The sequence below is a fragment of the Oxyura jamaicensis genome, chromosome 5, assembly GCF_011077185.1.
Source record: "Oxyura jamaicensis isolate SHBP4307 breed ruddy duck chromosome 5, BPBGC_Ojam_1.0, whole genome shotgun sequence".
NCBI classification, from domain to species: domain Eukaryota; kingdom Metazoa; phylum Chordata; class Aves; order Anseriformes; family Anatidae; genus Oxyura; species Oxyura jamaicensis.
In genome coordinates, this window is record NC_048897.1 from 19449896 (window position 1) to 19471902 (window position 22007).

The 22007-nt window shown below is 42.6% G+C and overlaps 1 protein-coding gene and 1 long non-coding RNA gene across 8 annotated transcripts in view; both read left to right on the forward strand.

Moving 5' to 3' along the window:
• Window positions 1-320: 320 nt before the first annotated feature.
• Window positions 321-15350, forward strand: LOC118167559. Its single transcript, XR_004751192.1, has 4 exons — window positions 321-748; window positions 12738-12870; window positions 13829-13953; window positions 14685-15350. It is a non-coding gene; the product is annotated as an uncharacterized LOC118167559 (long non-coding RNA).
• A 4021-nt stretch (window positions 15351-19371) lies between these two features.
• SIPA1L1 (signal induced proliferation associated 1 like 1) overlaps window positions 19372-22007 on the forward strand; it is a 203067-nt gene continuing 200431 nt past the window's right edge. For 5 of the 7 annotated variants that reach the window (XM_035327041.1, XM_035327039.1, XM_035327037.1 and 2 more), the window contains exon 1: window positions 19372-19404. The gene's annotated coding sequence lies outside the window, so the exon portion shown is untranslated. Of the gene's footprint in view, window positions 19405-19583; window positions 19642-22007 lie in introns of those variants that run through there. The other 2 variants (XM_035327040.1, XM_035327038.1) reach the window with 1 other exon arrangement.

The window sequence follows — 22007 nt, forward strand, 5'->3', positions numbered from 1 at the left end:
TATAATTTGCTTGACTGGAAATCCAATTTTAATCAAGGGCTTGGGTTTGGCTAAATTTCTTAGAAAATATGGTATGCTAAGTTAATTGTTTCCACAAAATTAAAAGCCAGACGAGAGACTGTTGTTCTGTTGGAATAGAAGCTCTTACACAAGAGATTCATGGAAAAAATGTAATAAGGTAAACGATCTTTTGTTTGTGTATAGTTAGGTGCAGTCATACAAAAATGCTGGTATTTACAATTCTTACACTATAGAAATAACGAAAAATATCTGGTAACAATTTGTAGAATTTTCAGCCATGTCAGTCGGGGTTGTCATCACCCTAAGCTTTAACAAACTAGTAAGACTGCAGCATGTCTTGGACTCTGCCTAAAGCAGGGACCCTTTAAAGAGTTTGAAATTCATGAACGAGTTGCTTACGTGAGGCTCTGAGGGAACCACAGGTATGACAATTCCTCATTTAATCTCTTCAGGAAGGGAATTGAGTAACGAGGTGCACGTCTCTGAAACCAGAGTGCCGGGCTCTTCCAGCAGCCCCTTCCAGCCTGATGTTCCTGGCTTGTTTTTTTTTGCCAGCAATGCCCTGCTTAACAGGGAAGAAGGCTTGTGGAGAGCCTGCTCTTCATTTGCTCTTGTGAAGTAGTGAGGCAGTCATCATCCCAATATTCTCCTAAGTACCTTCTCCTTGGTCTCCTGAGGACAAATTCTGGCTCACATTGGTACCAGAGGCTGCAAACCAATGCTCCTGGTAAGCCCTTTCTATGCTAGTTTTCAAATATGAATGTTTATTGCAACTAATAATTGCAGCACATAGACCAAAACTGTAGCAACTCATGCTTTTATCTCTGGAGATGCCTGGATCAGCTGTTCTGTACATTGGTCAAGTGTCCTTATGTGTCTCCACTGTTTTAAAAGTAATCAAAACAAGTCTGGCCTGTAAGGTTGTTACCTGAGCACTCCAGATTTCTGCAAAGACTGCATTTGCAGCATTACGTTTCACTTTTAGATGATGCTAAATCCTTACTTGCTCTACTTTCTCTGAACAAAAGGATGTTGCTGAAAATAATAGCACTGAGTTTTCTGATGCTCCTGATATTCCTAAAGACAGAAGAAAGGGACTCTTCTGCCAAGCAGCTGCTTTGGTGGTAGCATTTGTGCTGCAGTCCAAAAGACTTGAACTCGGATTCCATGAGTCATCTGTAATTTGTTGCATGTTGAGGTATATATATCTTGCTTTTGGGCTTTGGGATGAAATGTGAGCTTTCTAATATAAATAAGCATGCAAGGATTGGCTTTATAACTCACAGGTCTTAGACTGTCACTGACTTTGGATTATGTCCAAGTGTGACATACTGTCGGGAGCTGAATGCTTTTGATAGTGGATGCAGTGGTGTACCAGCTCCACAACACTAACAGCTTTCTAAATGCCCATGGCAGTGGATCAGCTACCAAAGCTAAGAGGATATTCTGTCAAAATATCCACAGCAATAGTCCTAGGTCCTTGCTGCTCTACCTGTAGTGATGCTGCTTGGCTTCATTTTGCTCTTGCCATTACTCCCCTTCTTCTTCACTCTCTTCTATAGCATTGGTGTGCTATTGTATCCGTGGTGTGTTCACTCCAGCAGTGGGGAGATGATGGGGCAGACCAAAGCTGCTGATGTATCGGGTTAAGAAGGGTCTGTAAGTCCTTGGGGAGGCAGCTCCCATAGCCCAAGAAGATCTAGGAGGAGAGCCCCATCCTGTTGCATCCTCCCCCAAGGGATGAAGTTCTCCCAAGCTTCTGATCAGCTGCAAAGTGATAACTAGGGAGAGGTAAGGGGGAAATTCCCTACCCACGTGTACCACCTGCAGAAAGCTCACTGATTCTGCCTGAAAGCACTGAGGCAGCTAGTAGTATCATGACACTGGGTTTTGGAGTTGTTACTGGGAAAGAATCAAATGTTACTGCCTGCCATTAATTCTCAGTCCCTGGCAGGCAGCACTCAGCACATGACAGGAAAAAGACCAGAGATTCCAGCATGGAAAATCTCCAGGACCAATCTTTCCCATACAAGAAATAGAAATCCTAGTTTGAATGCCTAAGATTACAGCTCCTGAAAAATATCTCTAGACATTACAAAAGTCAAGAGGCTGACAGAAAACATTCTTCTGTGCGAGACATGCTGTTTTCCATGTGGCAAGGAACAGAATCTTTTCTCACCAATCACTGGGACATCTTGAGGTATACCCACTGATACTGTTCACAGAAAATAAAGTGATGCTAAAGCAGCAGACTTGTGCATACATTCAGCAGTGGATTTTTTGGGTTATTGCAGCTGCTATGGTTACCAGTCACGCGGCTGGCCACCTTCTGTAGTGGAGGTACAGAGTGATTATACTGTACATTGTGTGAAGAAGTCAGATAGACCGTGGGGGTGTGTGGTGGGTGTGAGTTCCCTACCCACTGCAGAAGGAGCTGGAATGAAAGTTCTCTGAAAGAAATGTATTTCAGTGCTAATGCTGCCTAAGTGATTTCTCTATTAATTCTTCTAAGGAGGGAAAGAAGTTGCAAACCAGCTATCCGCAGCTAACCAATTACTCTTGTAATAAATGAAAATTAATGTTGATGTTTTTGTGTTCATATGGAAATTGTCCCTTGGAGAAAGGATGGAGTGAATTTCTTCACAACTCTGATGCATTTACAGCAAGATTAGGAAATCTATCTGTACTCCTGGAGGCTCTAAGTTTCCTGCTAGGAGCTCCGGATCTCAGTCCCCATGCAGCCCAAGCTGTGGCGACACTGCACCTTCATCAAAGAGAGATGCTAGCACAAGTTTCTTTCAACCAGTCATGCAACAGCTTCCCTTCTTTCCTTCACTTTTTCTCGGCCTAACAGTCCCAAGGCTGCTGGAATATGCTCTCACTTCTTTGTTGGTTCTCTGTGTCATAAATGAACTGCCGACCCTCTGCTCTGCTGACAAAGGTCTCTATCAGATCAACTATCTCTATAAGATCAACTGCATATTCAGCTTCAGGAAGGAACCACGGGCTTTCTGTTCAGACATCATAGTTTAACTGACTGTGTTAATGAAGGAGGTTTTCATTTTGCCTGCCCCTGGATATTTTTCCTGACTTTAAGCTGGCAGTTGCTGATAGAAACTTGAATTTCTTCTTCTTGATGACATTGCAGCGATTTACAAGATAGGCTATTTCCAGATAGCTCAACATCCTGCCTTTTGTTGCTATGAACAAAAGGTGCTGACACTTGTGCAGCTTTGATTGAACTTTCACAAAAGCTGTCACTTTGGTTGAGGCAGCCTCTGACTTTTCTCTTTGTTTGTCAGTGATGCCTATGCTTGTGGTTTTGCCTCTGGCCCATAGTATTTCCTTGGGCTTCAGTGGCCTCAACCCAAATCTTACACCTGCCATGACTTCAGTTCAACTGCTGGTGATGGCTCCTGTGAGCCTTGCTGCCAGCAAGCCCTCCAAGCCTCCCAGTGTTCTTTCCAATTCACTCTGGCATTTCCCGTTCCCTTACTGGAATGTCAACTGGGTTAAATGGCCATATTTATTAGACTTCATGACACATAAGACGTCTAGCATTAATGGCTAGAAGTCTTCTAAAAGGTTCCTTGCTTTCCTGCCCTGCAAAGGATTTTCTCTCTGCACGCACACACACAAAGGGATGATTATGTTAGCACTTGTATAGCTGCCTGATAATTAAGTTAGTCCATGGAAACCTAAGGTATCCTTGCTAGTAAGCACATTACAGAGGCAGTAGGGGTCCTATATGCTAAAGGGGATAAAGGCAAAAACATTAAGTTATCTCAATTAGAAACTTGCCAGGCAAATTGCATCAAGTATTGAGAAGGAAATGGTAATAAATCCAGACTATATATATATATTTCATTTGTAAAAATTCTCCAATATTCATCTTGTCAGTTCTTGCCCTCCATGAGGATGAGGAAAAATCCTTCTTTTAAAAAATTTCATTCTGCAAGTTTATTTTCAAAAAGGCTGCTGGCAGGTTGTCACAGAAGGGGAAGATGATGATTAACTGAAATGTCATCAGCCTGTTATTCTCCACAGAGGCGATATGAATGGGAATTAAGCAATGAACTTCTGCAAACAGATGATAGGAGAAGGAGCTGCAACTAAAAGGCTGATTTCTCAGTTAATGCAGGGCTTTGCAGAAGGAATGGAAACACTGAGATTTTCCTTTTCTCTTCGTACACCTCATCAACTCTTATTACCAAAAAGAGACAAAACCTCTTGCTTGTCAAAAAGAAATCTCCAAGCTCATATGGAAAGGGGGGAAAGGTGAATTCATTATTTAACCAGATATCTAGCATTTCTCAGCTTTGGGTTTCCTATTGATGTTGCTGTGGTATACATGCCGCTGTTCCTTTCTCAAATGCTGCGTGATTAAATCATTGCAGTGGTACCTGATGCATTTTCCTTCATGGCAGCAGCAGAAAGCTGTTTAATTTTATCCCATGGGAAGCTTGTGCCTGATTCAATCAGGCACTCTTTAATTTTTCTGTTGTTCTATCAGAGAGCGCGTTACATGTTAGACTGTTAGGTTACACGTTATAAGTAGAGGTGAGTTCAAGCCATGGGGTTTGGGTATGAACTTCAAATGTCCAGTACAGTGAGAAAGGACATTTCCATTGGGCTGATCTGGGCATGTGCTTGGTGTCTGAAGTGCTGGGGTGCAAACCACTTCTGTGTGGCATCAGAACCGCTGCACGATCATCGCTGTTGTTTCGGCAGCTTGGATAGCCCCAGCCCACTGCTGGGCGGTGTTGGAGCTGCTCCGGGAAGCAGGCAGTGGTGGGGCTTGTGAGGTGTTCCCATCTCCTGCATACTGCTGAAGTGGCAGGGCTGCTCAAATTGCTCATCTCAATACCTTCAGCACAATGCCCAAGGACACGTTGCAGTTATGTGTTAAGAATGTAATATTTCTTCCCTCTGGTTGCAAGCACAGATTTTTTTTCGAGATCACAAGTGGCCCTGTAGGTGAGAGGCAGGTCAGTGGTGACACGCCTTGGCACAGGTTAGAGAATGTTTCTCTATTTATTTAATATGAAGTGTTACTAAGATTATTTTATATAATAAACTCTTAAAATAATGTTTTTAAACCTTCCCAGATTTAAGTGCCAAGCTTCCATAAAAGGTCATTTTTCCTCTGTTTGTTGCTTTCTTTTCTTCTAAGCTGTGGTAATTAGAATCTAAAGAAACTCCAAGCTGAATAGGGGAATTGAAATCTTACAATTTCTCACAATCACATATCTTAGTGCTTTGAATAAGCCAAATCAATTTTTGACAATGTTGTCTTTGTGATCTCTCCAAAATGCCTTCCCATCCTGCCACCAAGCCTGGCGTAACTCTCTTCATTTTTTTTTTTTTTTTTTTTTTTTGTCTGATAAGTAATTTTACATTCATTGGCATTGCTTGCTTGTAATCAGAGAGCTGTTCCAGCAGCCAGCAGATGTTTAGAGACAGTGTCTGCCATCATAATTTAAACTGGGGAGGGTTTGATCCCAGGAGATGTCCTAACAAAATCAATGGGTCTGTCTGCTCTAAAAGAAATGCTCAGTGCTAAGATAGGTAGAACCGAGCTGCAGAGGTTGCAGGGGAATTGAGCAGGTATAGAGAAAGAATTGGCACAAACTGATTTCACAACAGTAATTCACTCAGTGGTATTGATGTGGGAAAGCATTTTAGATGTATCTTGGAATAAACTGAGATACTGGCAACATTCATTTCTGCCTCCTTCCTGTATGCTGTAAAGAGAGTAAGATTGCCTCCTTCCTGTATGCTGTAAAGAGAGTAAGATTGCTTTTGGACAAAGAACTTCAGTTTTCTATTTCTGTTTCAGTTCTTGTAATATGACAAATGAGGGTATATTGTAAAAGAGTCTGAAGCAATGCCAGGTGTAGAGATTGTGATAAACGGGGCTGCAGCTTTGAAGAAGAGCACTGAGACTGGACACTGTACTTTTGTAGCCCTCCATGATGGTGCGTTCTGTAATGGGGCTCCCAGGCAGCCAAATAACTTCATACCTGTGGCTGAAGTCTGTAATGTGCACCACATTGCAAAGCGGTGCTTGTGTACTTCAGTTGTTGTTGAAATGCATGATGCAGTGCGAGATTTTAAAGATGGCCTACATAAACATGTAACAAGGGATTTTCATCCAACCCGATCGTGCACATTCAACCAGCAGAGGAAATGAAATACTATCTCCTCTAGAGAAACTGCTGAGATATATTTAAAGCTTTAAATATATATAATATGTTACACAGATGTCTGTTCCAACAGTTAGTAATAGTCTCCTGTTGCTGATGGCACCACCCTTCAGGAATGTGATGCCCAAGAGGTTTTCTTTAGATGAACAGGATTTCTGTTAATCCAAATTTATATTAAAGAATATCTCCTCTGCTGAGGGCATAATACATTACAAAGACACCAAACGAATAATCACTAAGTAATATTTGCTGTCACCAGGTTGTAATATACAGTTGCAGAAACCTGTTTATTCTGTTTTACTACTTCTTTATTTGCTCGTTGACATCTTTTGTTGTGATAACCAGTCACCTGCTGGTCTTGCTTTTCCCTTCTAAGGTATTATTTGTCTGATTAGGTCATATAAAATTTCCATACCCCACTGCTACCTTTCCTACTTTTGCATATTGTTTTAAGCTTGGGCATCAGATGCATGTTACAGACATGGCTTCTGTATACACTGAACTGTTCCTTCCACAGCAGTCTGGTAATGCCATTTATTCCCACTTCAAAGGCTGTCGGGACCACACAGCCATCTTTGTGTAAACGACAGTCAGGCCCTGTAAATCGTAGCATGAGATCCTCCTGGCTATGGCTGTGTTTTTAGGAGTATGGTAACAAAAATAACATTAGACAAAACCAGCAACTCTTGGCTCATCCAGTGTCACATAGCAGCTCCCTGGCTGCCAGGCGGGAAAGCAGGATGCTGGGGAGACTGGGTGTCAGCGCAGTGGGAAGCCAGGCTCATCAGGGAAGAAAAGTGATTCAGCGTGGCCCTTCATGGAAAGTGCCTGCAGTTAACTGATCACTAAAGCAGCATCAAGGGTATCCTGTAGGGGAGCTTACACCATCAACCAGGCTAGCTAGCAAAAGACTTGCTGTGGTGGCAAGAGCTGCAGCAGTTTGCATTGGAAAAGAGGCCAGTTCCTGAAAGTAGCACTCTTAGGCCCCTCACCTAGTGTAAGCACTACTTGGTTTACCTTGTTTATAAGCTTTTCTGCTTTGCTTTTCTGTCAGTCCAAAGAAAGCAGGTTGTATGAACAGTTGTTCCTTTGTATATCTCTGCCAGCAGCCCTCAAGGTGAGCCTTCACATTTCATCTTCATTCAGTGACTTGAACCCTGAGCACATGGGTTGCAGTACCAAGACTGAAGTATGGGGGACCACTTGTGATTAAAGTGAAGCACACATTATGTTCACTGGGGAAAGAGATGGGAGAGGATACCCTACAGACAGCCACAGGACTTGATGCTTGATCAGCCAACAGAGGTAGCTGCAGAGCAGCTGTTCTTCAGGTAGCATTCCTAAAATCAAATAACCATAAATGAATTTTGTGGTAGCTGCACAAAATGCTATCAGCAGACCATGAGGCCAATCCATAAACACACAGTTAATGACAATATTTGATTTTTTTAATTTTTTTTTTTCAAATATGATTTTTCAAATCACCAGACATAAAAGATGCAAAAATAGCAGATGGAATTTCTTGTTCTTGCCCACTCCGGGCTTTGATGGTGGACGGACTGGCAAGGAGTGCTTCAAGGTTGCATATAATTTTAAAAAATAACCTAACAGAGTTGAGATTGGTTTCCTGGTAAGTTCAACAGCAAGGTTACTTGCATCATAAAGCTCTACCACTTCACCTAGAAATCCTACTACTGCCAAAAAGAAATTACTGTAAATGGTAAAGGTGTGCCAAGAGCCACAAAGCACTTAACAAACCTGATGCCATTCCTGTCAGGGCTCAGATGAGTAGTGACTCCCACTGAATTGAGCTATGATGTGCATTAAGCAGTGACAGTATGTGCATGTTGACACAAAAAGGGCCTAGATCAATATAGCCACTTGCAAAATGAAGGGTGTAGGCTGATAAAGAACTAATATTATACAGTGTGAGAGAGGAAATTTGAGCCAAAGACGTTAGTGCAAATACTGAAGACAGTCAGAAGAGTTATTGGAAGTTTAATAACCACACAGAACACAGCACTACAGCTCTAAAGGTCTCACCTGGAAGATAACACCAGGAATATTTCACTATATGTGCTTGCATTAATTGCATGTTTACATTTTTAAAAGGGCAGCGGGGACCTATCTAAAAGCAGACATAAAAGAATCCTCCACTGGCAACTGTATCTTACTTCTAACCAAATGTGTTCCTCTGATGTTAGAACAGGAATCTGATTTCTATTAAACCAGCATAACTCACAAAACCCCCTGTCAATCACATTTTATGCTGGTGATGGATTTCACTGAATAACTTTTTTCTCCACATTTCTTCAAAGCAATAAAGATAGATGGAAAAAAAGAACTGGAGGATTTTCAGGAAAAAGTCTGCAAAATTATTGCACCATCATGTGCAACCATAAGCTATTTGATCACTTGCAAAATTATGTGCAATGTTATTTGTTCCTTACATAATTGTCATGTTTGTTTCATCAAGGCTTAAAATTATTAATACAAGTGAATTTTCAAACAGTGACTGCCACTCCCAGTAGAAAAATCACAGTTTTTTAGGCTATGTGTCAATAAATTATAATGAAGAGGTCTCAAGGAGATAGAGGGGAAAGCAAACTAGAAAAGGTGACAACAAGTATTTGTACACAAACTAATTTCTTTTCATTTTGAAAGTCCAGCCTCAGTAAAGGCCATTTAAGTATTTAGGCAAGAAATACAAGTCAGGAAAAATGCACTACTACTCTTACAACTATCCTGTTCTGTTTGGAGGGCATTGCCAACACCACCACTTACAAGAAACTTTAATCTGCTTAACTATAGATTTTCTAATGACTACCCCCGGGCAGCTACCACAGAGAATGGCCAGATATAGGATGTCTAGACTTCTAACACTTACCTCATTTTTACACTATGGTTACGGTTCTGTTGAGTCTAAAGATCACAGGAGGCCAAAACACAGAGGTTACTAATCCATTAATGCTCCCTATTTGTTTTGTGCAAGGGTTATGAATTGTTGCAGTGCTGAAATATAGTGACTTCAGGGGTTATCAACAGATGTCTCAGATTAATGAGTCATAGTTACTGTGATTCAACTAAGTTATGTTTTGTTACAGAAACGGAATTAACTCCACCAGGCGATATCGCAGAAAAACAGTCACTTCACTGCAAATTTAGCTAAGATATCTGGAAGCTCTATATGTATTCCAAATGCAGAAATGAACCATAAAAAGTAAAATTGTGAAAAAAAAAAAAAGAAATATCTTAAAACTTGTAAGGAAAACATCGAGACAGGAAGTCCTGCAGTCCATGTGCCTCATAATTAGATCAGCAGATCTACCTATGTCATTAAATGACTAGAGGGGACAAAGCAACTGCAAGAACTTATATTATTCTGCTAAATGACATTTGAAGTCATGTTTGTTTGTTTTTTAAACATAAATGTTTAAAAATTTGAGAAGAACTATATATATTTTTAAAGACAAAATACTTACAGAGCTGGTGTGGGGAATATTGGGTGTTTCGGGCCATTCAAAGTGGGGGAAAACATAAAGTAAGTCTGGAGGAAAGGAGGTGCACTGATGTCATTAGGATGTCTCATTAAGGCACACAGGCTGAGATTTTAATCCCAGGAGGGGTTTTCAGAAAACTGAGAAAGAAACCTAAGGATTTATTCACCAGAAACTGGGACAGGGAATTCCACAGTTACAACAGCCTGAAACACAATTGTGTTGGTTACTCTAGATCAGAACTGCTAAGAATATCATGAACTCTTCCTTCCAGTTTTAAATGGGGGAAATACATACATACATGTAAAATAACCCTATTAATTTTTGAATAGGTTTTAATGTCCAAAGGAGGGCTACAAAGGTGGGGAAGGGTCTGGAGGGGAAGATGTATGAGGAACATCTGAGGCTCCGTGGTTTGTTCAGCCCAGAGCAGGCTGAGGGGAGGCCTCATGGCGGCCTGCAGCTTCTTCATGGGGGGAATGGAGGGGCAGGCACTGAGCTCTGCTCTCTGGGGACAGTGATAGCACCCAAGGGAATGGCTTGAAGCTGCAATGGGGACGGTTCAGGCTGCGTATTTGGAAAAGGTTCTTCACCAAGAGGGTGGTGGGGCACTGGAACAAGCTCTCCAGGGCAGGGGTCACGGAACTGAGTCTGCTGGAGTTCAAGTTGGACTTGATGATTCTTGTGGGTCCCTTCCAACCCTTCCATAGGATCACAGAGTATCACTTTGGGGTATTCTATGATTCTATGGCTTTATGTAGGGTTTTTAACTTTTCTTGAATGAAAATTGCAGATAACTTTTTTTTTTTTTTTTAAGTTTAAAAAACTTTTGATGACTCTTAAAATCATTTTCCATTTTTGAAGATGGAAAAAAGATTGAAATACATTTCTTCCTTGCTTTCACTGAAATGAAATGCACATTTTGGCAGAAGGACTTTGGCTGGCATTCTGAGATATAGTTCATTAGTCCCTTGGCAATTGGAGAAGATTTTATTCTTAAAACAGTGTCTGCAGGCATTTTTTTTCTCAGCTCCTTCCCCTAGATAATTGCCAGAAGCCCCATTTTACAAGCCCCTGTGTATTCTTTTCCGAGGTTCTAACATCACTAGGATTTGATAGTCTTAAAATGTTGTCAGTACCTCAGGCTCTCAAAGCCCCAGCCTGGTATTCGTGCTTAACAAGCTCTGTAGCCACATCCATCTAAAGTTTACACAAATACACTTTGGCTTCCGCCTGTAAATAATTTCTGGATGATTTTATAAGCTAATTTAAAAGCCATTCAGCATTCAATGAACATTTGTATCAACAAAACAGACTTCTGTAGTCCGAAACCACAATATACAACAGACATTTTTATTTTATTGCTTCTGCTTGTGAAACTTCTGTGAACCTTGAATAACAATGGATAGGCAAGACTGAATATTTGACCTTTGAGAAGAAAAGGTTTATTAAGTAGCAAGAGGATACCCCCAGGGAATATAGTTTCAGGCCATGGGATACTTTCAAAGCCTCCATGATTCAGCAGACCTGGAGGAGCTATGTGCTGGGACAGACCCTTCTGTTTTCTCCCTTAGCAGCAAAAATAAATCTATATTGGTGCCCTTGTATTGCTGAAAAGTAATACATCACACATATATGCTTATTGATTTACTTTAAATAACTCCATAGTTTGTGCAGTTACTCTGGCTGCACAATATAATGTAGGTGTTATTACAACATAAGGAGTTAATAAAAAGCTTGCAACACTTATTCGTAATCTTACGGCACGTTGAAGAGTCTTATGGTGAAGAAGTTCCACAGCAAAAGGCAAAGCTGCAATTTCATGTATTTCATATGAAATATAAACTGCGAAGGAAAAAAGTGCTGTGTCTCTACCTGACACTCTTCCTTTACAGATCCCTGCATTTGTCCTTTAGGGATTCCTTAAAGCAGTTTCGTGCTTGCGGTTTGGTTGAAATCTAGTTGCAGTTCTAGGCTGAATTGAAGTGCCAACCTTCTCCTTTTTCCAGTGAAGTCTGCTTTGATGAAAATAGCTGGAAGATGACTTCAAAGCAACTGAAACCTGATGTACAGCAAGTGGGAAGAACAGTGGATACTGAGTTTTGAACTGTGAAGAGTGATCTTAAGAGATCTTAATTTAGCAATCTCTTCCTGCAATAAGATTTCAAGACCTTGTGGAGGCAGAAAGGCTAACTAATGGACCCTAATGATGCAAGGGTGTTGGCTGGAGGCTAAATCACTCCTGTTACAGAAACCTTGTGGCATGGATATTTAGGGAGAAGAGATCCTGATTTTTTCCCCCCATCTTTGTGTTGAAGGAGTTGATGTGAGATAGGAAGTGCTTTTCACAATAGAAAAGGTGGCATTCGAGGTTGAGATGTAATGAAAAATCTGGTGAACCAGACTTTCAATCTAGGTAATCTAGGATGAGCCACATGCAGCTCCTATAATAACTGAAGCAGTTATACCAAAATAGAAGTATAGCTACTCAGACTTTGTTGACTTCATGTACTCTGTGAGTATAAATATACTTTTACAATACACGTAGTAATGACAGGTGGGTTAACTCTTTCAAAAAATTGTGGAAAGTAGTTTTGCATTTTAGCCACACTCCAGAATACTTTTGTCAGTTTTTGGATTTCAAGAGTTGCAAAATGTTTTTCCCTTTTCCTTTTACTATACGAAATACCCAGACAAACAACAGAATGACTAACACCCTTTGCTATGGAAAGAATGAAATTGAGTATTCAGAGAGTTGCCAAATGCAGAATAAACAAACTGATATAACAATTTCCCTCTCTCTATCTATTATGGTGATCTCAGTTTGAGTTTCAACATCAGTAGAGAAATCCTCAGACAGAACAGATTTCCAAACAGATAACATCTCTTTAAATGTCATATTAGAAGAAGAAACTTACTCTGCTGAAAAGTCAAAGCCACTGATACCACAACATTACCCTCCCTCAGAAACAGTACCATCTCCTTCTCTAAGTAATTGTTTCTTCCATAACAGCTTCAGCCACGGAAGCCTGTGACTGCAATTTGTGATTCTAAGTGAGTTCTCGGAATATATCCCAGAACTCAGGGTGATTGGCAGCTCTGTAAAAAGTGAGAGCTAGCCCAACCATCCATCAAACAAATGAGTGGTAAGTCATTTGGAATTTCTCCCAATGTTATTCATTTTTTTTTTTTTTTCTGTAGAATTTAATTCTGTTGTGTGTAGGAGAAATTTCCCAAAGGTTAATAACTGTGTCATTTTATATTTTGTTCAGAAAACTGAGAGCTAAAAAAACATATTTCAGACTAATTGCATATAAAATAGCTTAGAAAATAGTCACCTTGAGTTATGGACATACAAAAATGAAATATATCTGAAGGCTTTTTGCTTGATATTTTCTTCAGAATGAATCATTCAAGTTTGAGAATTCTGCTTAAACTTACTAGGCATCGCTAAGGGTACTGTTTATTTGTTTTCCTCTCTCTTTAAATGATTTGACTATTAAAATCCAATATAATATTAGAATATACTTTTGTTCCTTAATATTCACAGCCTGCAATTATTATTATTATTATTATTATCATTTTTATATTTTATATATTTTATATATTTTATATATATTTTTATATATTTTTATATATTATTATTATTATTTTCTGGAGATGTATATTACAAGTAGAAAGGAGAGGTTGCTTTCATTTTGAGGTGTTGCCAGCCACTCCTTTCTGCCATAGTGGACTAAACTTGCCCAGGATACAGGACATTTGGGTCACATTTCTCTTAGGACCAGATGAATCTCCAGTGACAGCTCCCACTTACCAGGCGCATGCCTTAAGCATACTGTTGTGAGCTGTTCTTGATGGGAGCATTCTCTACCACTTCTGATGAAATTCTACTATTTCTTAGAAAGGAAGCGAGGAATTCTTGTGCCAGTGAAAGAGCATAATATCAGCCCTGAGATACTGGCTTTGGACTGTTTCTGTGTATCTTTCAGAATGTGTTCTTCATAATAGACAGAAACAACCCAAAACACACTTCCTCCTTTCAGCTGACTTGTCTTAAATAGTACAGTCATTTGCAGAATAAAATGTCATATTCTTTTGCAGATATAAGCTACTTAGGAAATCTGCGAAGAGGAATGCCAATTTACATGTTATGTTTGAACACAATGTGCAAGTCCCAACAACGAAGAGCAGTCCCACAGAAGCACGCAGAGTTCGGTAGTTTTAAGGTAAGAGGGCAACTGAGCCAGAACTGTGAGCTCTTCTACTCCCTCTATTCCAGCTTCTGTCTCTCTTTGAGTGTAGCTTTGAGCCAAACTAAACTAATGTGTTTGTGGCCCTCATGCTAAACTTTGACAAACACTTTTATCCGAAGAAAAGTAGCACCACCACTGAAAAAGGGAATCCTGCCTGCCTGCCCTCCTGCCTGTCTGTTCCTGTATCTTGTCTCTTGTACCGAGAGAGGCATTTATGAGGCCACACTGTAAACTGGATCAGGAAGCTCATCTGGCTGAAAGCTAGTGGTACTTTTCCTGCTGAGTTAGTTTCTAGCTGGATCAGTCCTCTGAGTCAGTTTGCTGTAGAGTCACATGAACATCTGTGAAGGACAAAGGTTGGGGCAGGAACAAGCAGACAGCAGGGAGAAGAAGCAGGGTGTGGAGTGGACAGATCTGCTTCTTTGGTTAGCAGTACCTGTGTATGGAGTCCTAAAGTGTCTCCTCAGCTACAGCCTTCCTCCAGGGCCTGGAACTTGATTTGCAGAGGCATTCACAGTTAAAAGGGAATTCCTGGGGAGCTGTGCTTCCTTGACAAGAAGAGCTATCCAGTTCTAAATGTATTGGAAAACCAGGTGCTAGCCACTTAATCTGTGAAATGGGGATACTAATATCACCTTACAGGAAAAGGGAAAAAACACATTACTTACTGTTTGTGAAACATTCTGTTCTGATGAACACTCTAGATCAACCTTGTGGGCAATGCATCCTCCTGTCTTCAGAGTCAGTGGACAAGAGCGTGCAGAAAAGAAGGTGTGGAGCTGCAATCCAAATCCCCTGGCTTCAGAGGAGCTGTGGAGAAAGTTGTGTAATCATCGAATTACAATTTATATTATGGATTGTGTGTGCCCAAGAAATCTGAAATAATGGTATAAGCAGATGGCAGTTGGCATTTATTACTTTTGAGTGTTTGACTTTTCACCATTAATCTTTTAATGCATGGGAGGGGAACTTTGTGTTAAATAGTCTACAAAAGCACTTCGGAGTTCTTCTGGATTGTGCTTGCTGCTTATGCTACTTTAAAATATTTGTATAGTATGATTTGATGTCTAATGGTGCATCACATCACTTGAAAATTTGAAACAAGAGAACCCCCTCTTTTCCAAAGTCCCTTTTGTTATTACCTTCTTCTCAGGCAAAGAAAGTCTCTAACTCTCCTTCTCTTATCTTTCATTTTCTTCTAAGCCTATAGTAAGTACTATGACTATTTGACATATAATGCTGAACTAGTGGGCTTTTGTCTAACCAGGTATGTCTTTGTTCCAGGTGCTGAATTAAAAGCAAATGGCAACACCAAAATAATATTCTTAAGTATTCTACTGTGCATCCAAATAAAATTTATTTTCTCTCTCCCTCTCTCTCTTTTTTTTTTTTTTTTTTTTTTTTTTTAATCAGCCAAGGTTATTAACTGTGTCTTTACCACTGAAAAGCCTTCTTGATTCATAAAGTCAATGTCTGTGTGCACTGGTGCTTCTATAAATGCAGACTTGTTCTGCATGTGTATATTTTGCAATTTATTTTCTGAGGATTATATATGTACCTGCCTATGAACTAAGTGGCTCCCCTTAGTACAGTTTCTGGGCTTCTCTTCTCTATTCCAGTGGCTTGGCAGTCCCCTGAAATGCCAGAGGATGATGCAGATCCTTGCAAATTATGAGAAAGAGCCTACTGATCGCAAACCAGGACAGACAGGCTTGGCAGGAGGAAACTGAAATTGCATGTGTGCCTCCATGATCCCACTGACAGCTGATAGGTCACAATTCTTGCCTGTCAGACTTGACACTGATCATTTAATTTTGTGCTTCCTACTTACTGATCCCTTTCCACCAGCCTCCATGCTCACCCTAACACTTTCTTCCATGCTGCTGTTTTGTTGCAAATGCTGCAGTCTTTTCTTTCTTTTCAAATCCTTTTTCCAGTCAATTCTTCAATATTTCTACCAAGTTAAATGCACCAAATTCAGAAATATTTCTTTGCTTTTATTAACAAATATACGTATTTTTAATTCTAACTAATGTGTATTTCTCATTTTGAGTTTTAATGGCTTCAGATACTTTATGCCCAATTAGTAACTACCCATGCAAATTAAATGGAACAGATGTACTTCAGGGGGAGTTTCTGTAAGCTGCAGAGAGTGTCACTTTTAAATGTCAGTCTCCTTCCCTTAGAGAGTTCAGAGTTGATAGTACAGGTTGCATGGTGAAGTTGGGAACTGGTGAAGTCAGCGAGTGTTTATATCTACTTCTTGTCAGAAAAGGCCTGTTAGTGAGTGAAAAAAAGAACAGAGAAACTACAGTTCACAAGATACTGCCATTTCTACCAAAGATGGCCAAAGAAGTTGCCTCTTATTCCTGCCCCCAATACCCCCAAAGGAAAATTGTCCTTTGCTATGGCAGTGTATCTGTTTATGTACAGTAAACTGGATCAATGAAATGATCCACGTTAGAGAGAATCCTCTAAAAGCCCCAGGCCAACAGTGCTAGAAAATACTCTAAAATCTTCCCAACATACACTGACTTCCTGAGAATATGAATGAGAGTGTGGAGCTTTTCCATACCCTGAAACTCACTGGTCTTGAGCTCTTGTGAATGATCTACATGTGAATTACCTCATCTGTTTTTCTGGCACATTGTATATCCAAATTGTAATGCTTTCCTCCTTGGAAGAGTGCGCTGTATACAAATTTTCACATGTTCATTGTTCATCAATGAATAAGTAATGCATTTTGTTTCAGGGTGGTTCAGATTCTTAGTCAAATTTTCCCTGTGCTTGCAGGAACTCTGACCAGCCCTAATCAGAAACAGTCCTACTACTTACCCTTTCATAACACTAAACCTTCAGAGAGCAACATAAATGTTAATTAATTTACTCTCACCTCACTCCTCTGAGGTAAATAACTATCATTTTCCCTTTCCGTTTAAATGAGAATATTAAAATAGAAACGGAGTGACTTGCCTAAGGTTACGCACACATTAGTGGCAGAAGAAGGATTAGCATTCAGAAACTCTGAAGGCTCTTAGGGCTTGTCTACACAGGGAAACTGAAACGACGACTGTGCCTCATTCATTCTGCAACAGCTATTCAAGCAGAGGCCTATGTGTAAGTGCTCTATCAAAAGGAAGAGAGTCCTTTTATTCTAGAATTAATTGTGCATTATTGAAGCATGGGAATTATTTTGGAATAAACCCCTTCTTATTCCATGGTAAGTATCCACACAGTCAGCTGTTCCAGACTTGCCATTCTGACTGTGTCCTTACATGGGAAAGAGCCAAACTAAATTCTTCATCCCTCTCCCCACTAAAAAAACAAGTTAGCATTACTTAATTACAAAGGCATAAAAATGTTTTTATTTCCACATAAAGAAAATAAACCAGCTCAGGCTATCCTGAGACCTGTGAGAGCACGTGTTGCTCGCGAGCATTGCTGCTCCCCTAACTGCAGCTCTAGGCACCGTGCACAGGCAGAACATGGCGGGGAGAGCAGCTTGGCTGAGCCTCACACCAGCAGCCCCCATGCCAGGACGCCCTGCGTGGCTGGATGTCGACCTTTTAGGCCTGGGACTCAGGGAGAGCCCACAGGGGCCCCGGAGCTGGACCCAGCCCTAGCCCTGCGCTTCAGCCAAGGGTGTGGGCCTCCACCGGGGACGGGCCTCAGATAGCGTGTGAGCTGGGCTGGCGCCTTCTGTCGGAGCCTCTCCCTCCCTCTGTGGCCCTGGTGAGCATCTCCCACATCTTACGATCTGACACGTCAGAAGTGTGTGGAGGAAGTTCATTGAAAAGGATCTGGGAATGCAGTAGCCTCATTAACAGCGTGCACTGTTGTGATGGCTTTGCTACCTGAATTCTTCTGGTACGGACAAACTGCGTAATCATGCGCCATGATGCCGTAGTCACATCCAGCTCTGTTGTACTTATATACCTGAAGACTGAAAGCCTGTTTGGACTTCCCTTTTTAAGAACTGCCATTAAAAAACTATTTCAATTCTATAACATACACTTAGCTTTTCAGTTGGTGATACACGATAAATGCATTTAAATACCTAAAATGTTCCTCTTCATGATTCTAGACAGCTAACTCTCCTGTTCTTCCATGCCAGAGCTGCACTAGGATCCTCTCCTCATCCATCTAGAACATTCCTTCTGCTATGCAAGATGAGATAGGGAGTATTTCTGTGACCCCGTAACACCTGCTGGAGTCACAGCCTCAAACTGAAGAACCTGTAAGGTAGCGATTGCTCTTTGGAAATCCAGCCAGGTACTTTTAAAGCACCTTACCCTGTGGTATTTAAACATCAGTACTAAGGATCCATTAGGAACATCTTCCGAACGCTTGCAAACCCTTTGGATCCATGCATAAATCCGTGACTGTCCAAACGTTCCTGGAAAGTGACCATGGGTGAAGCTCCAGCTCGGCGGTGGAGCAGCTGCTCGCCACAGCGTGCTCGCTCTCGCTATCGCCGTGTTGCATGCTGCTGGAAGGCAGCCAGCCCCAATCTGAGATGTTTTCTGGAGCGTCCTAATTTCAGAGACAGCTCGGGGAAAGCTTTGGGTACATTAGGTTAGCTGCGATTGTCAGTGTTCTGTCCTGCCAAGGACGGTAACGACAACCAGCAGAGTATCCAGAAAGCGTTACCCCCCAGCTGATTTTGTTTAAAATTTTGACCCCTGCGGCAGGAGAAAACGGGGTGATGTAGGAAAAAATGAGGTGATGGAGATGTAAAAAGGGGGCGATGGAGATGTATGCTAATTTTTTTCATGTCACTAATTTGTTGGATATCTAGAGAGGGAATTCAGTTTAGTCAGTAAAAGAGCTTGATGTAATGCTATCTGCATCGCGCTGGGAGGTTCTTCCTTTGCATCAGTAACCCTCCTTCCTACACGTTTCCAGGAGGCTGGAACTCGATGTAACGACACCAGCCGAAGACAATCACTTCAACGCAGAAAGTTCCGAGAGGTGCTGCGGCGGAGTGGCACGCCCCGAGGCGCCTGGTCACCGCGAGTTAAGGAGCCTCACGCACACAGGTCACCGTAAGCAGTGCGTGTGTGGGGAATAAGCGGGCGCGGTGTTTAACTTTTGTCCGTATTTAGGTTTTCACATACGGAAAGGAGGGCCCGGGGGGGGGGATCACCCCCACCACACAGGCCCGGCGCTTGGGCCGTTGCCGCAGCAACGCGCGGGGGCCGCTCGCCCCCGCCCCGCCTCTCCGGAGCGCGCAGGGGCGGGCGGCGGGGCAGCCCCTCTCCTCTCCTCTCCTCTCCGCTCCTCTCCTCTCTCTCCCTCCCCGCCTCTCGCGAGAGCTGCGGCGGGCGGAGCGGGGCGGGGGGCGGCGTGCGGCGGGCTGAGCTCATCCCGGGCGCGGGCGGGGAGCGCCGCGCGGAGCCGAGCCCGGCCGCGGCAACTTCGGGGGTGAGCGGCGGGACGGGAGGGGAGAGGAGGGCAGAGGGGGGAAGCCGCGGGATCCCCCCGCCGCCCCGCTCCCCGCCTGCACGCAGGACTTGGCCAGTAACTTGCCTCGGCGCGGGGAGTTGTACTTTTATTTTTTTTTCACTTTTTAATTTTTTTTTTAATAGCCGGCGAGGGGGTGCAGCCGCCGCGGCGTCGCTTGGAGCCGGTGCCGAGCCGCCCGGTCCCGCTGGCAGTTAGGTAATGCGGCGGGGGCGGGCTGGGTGCGCGGCCGCGGGGGCTGGGGGTGCTTCGTGGGGGGGGAGGGAGGTTGGGGGCTGGGGGTTTGGTGGGCTCGGGGGAGCTTCGGGAGTCCAACGCGGGGTCCACCCGGCAGAGCTGCCGCAGGAGAGGCAGAGGAGAAGGGGCAGCCGTCCCCTGCCGAGTTTGTGCGCTCTTCCCCCGTTTCATGGCTCGCCGAGTGCCGGTGCTGGCGTGCGGAGGGGCAGCCGCACACCTGCGGTACCGGCACCGGCTCCGGTAGGAGCGGCGCTGGCTGCGTGGGGAGGGAGCGCGCCTGGCGAGGCAGCGCTGCAAAATGGGAACCGCTCAACTTCAATGAGGATCTCCTTGTGTAACCTTGGCTACAGCAGCGGCGTGCCTCGGAGGGAGGAGGAGGCATGCTTGCACCCAAGGAGAAACGCGGAGGTATTCTGGGGGGAGACGATGTTTGCTGCAAATTCGCTCCTAAGGACGTTGCCGGCGTGTAATGCCTTAGCGGTGCGGTTTTAACGAAGCCTCGAGTGCACGCCGAAGGAGTGCATCGCTGAGCGGGGAGCCGGAGTTGGTAACACAATGCCAATTTGTTGGCGGAGTCGGGGTGCCAGGTTGCCTTTGGTTCCGGATCCCCGCGGACGAACCGAGGCTGGCGTGCTCCTTGGGGAGCAAACCTTGCCTGGTGGAGTTCTGGCCGAGGCTTTCTTTTTGTCAGTAACTATAGGAATTAAGCATTGCCTTCCTTAAACGTAAGGTGTAAGCTGGCTTTGGTGGAAGGGAAAACAGCCTTTTTTCTGTTTAAACAACAGGTTTTGTTGTCCCCGTTGTCACTGTAAGTACTAGCTGGATGGTATGCGTCTGTATTTTGGATGATATGCGTCTGTATTTTCTCTGATGTGGGCTTTGGTCACTATTTATTTGAAAGGAATCCCTAAACTAGCCTCTGTTTCCCTTCTGCTGGAGAAGTGGGAGAGAAAGGTGAAAGGACCGAGGTAGAAGTTGGTGACAATTGTAATGGCAGGGGGAGATTTATGAGTTGTTTCACTGTCACAGCTTTCATGCCTTAGGCCATCAGACGTCACACAGTTATTAATTCAGTAACACTGTGGGAACTTGAGATTTTTTTTTTTTTTTCTTGCTTATGAAAACACGTGTGCTCAGTTCAGGTAAAGTTGAAGTTTCGTGATTGAATGTCTTATGTAAAAACAATCTCTCTTTTTAATTTATTTGAATTTATTTGTAACTGGGAACAGAGGATCCCCCTCAGCTTTAACAGGGTTTATTTATGGACAGTTGATTAAAAGCTGTGCGCTTAGTTGCTCAACAGTGTATTATGAAGGTGTTAGTGTTGCTAATATAATGTTTAGTTTTAGAATTATTGCTTGGGATAGGCATACTTAGCTCTCAGTTGTGGTTCAGAGAGCCTCTTAGATCATGAAGGCAGAAGCGAAATGGGACGTCAGCTCCAATTGTGTTGTCGGACTGCAGAACGTGGGCTGACTAAAAGGGCCGGCAGGTGTAGTGGTAGGCACTGGCACGCAGCTAGGCAAGGGTGGAGCTGCAATGAGGAATAAAAATTCAGGATGGGAACGTGTAATCCACAATCTGCTTTTTCTGTAATCAAGTGTATGACTGCCACTTCGTTCATTGCATACTTGGTTCTAGGTTTTTTTTTTTTTTTTTTTTTTTTTTTTTTTTTCCCTCAGAAATGTTATTTTGAGGTTTGGGATTAACTTCTGGATAGCTGTTGTTTTAAAACCTATGTCCAAATGTGGCTTCTCTTATGTTTCCTCTGCCCCTTCAGGTTTTCAAGGAGATTTGTTTTATCATGCTTACAGCATTCTGCTGCTGCCTTTAGAGCTTATCATTCTTGTGTAGCTCTTACTGCCCTCTCAGTTTTGTAAATGTATCTCAAATGTATCCCTTTTTCTGTTTATTTCAGAACTTCAGTTCTGCCATTAACAAGTTATTTTCCTAAGAAAGGAGAACAAAGCTGAAATTAACCAACATTAAGGACATAAAACACTCCTATTAGTTATTTTCTTTTTTAGTAGCATCGCATTCCTTCTGTTAAGGAAAACAGGTTTGGAAATTTGTTGGGAGAATGAGAGAGAGGCTAGTAAGAAAAAGGGCTGAAATCCACTTGAGCTTCTTTTCTGTTCCTCTGTCTACTTTGTCCTGTGGCATGTCCATTGTAGAGAAGAAAAAGGAAGACTGTTCTCCATAGCAGTAGTTTAATCCCTTCAGCAAGGGGTAGCTGCAAGCTATGCAGTTCTTACTGCTGCTGGGTGGAAATCCTGGGTACCCCGTGGGATAAACTGGCAGAGCTTCTGCCCTCATCCAAGTTTCAG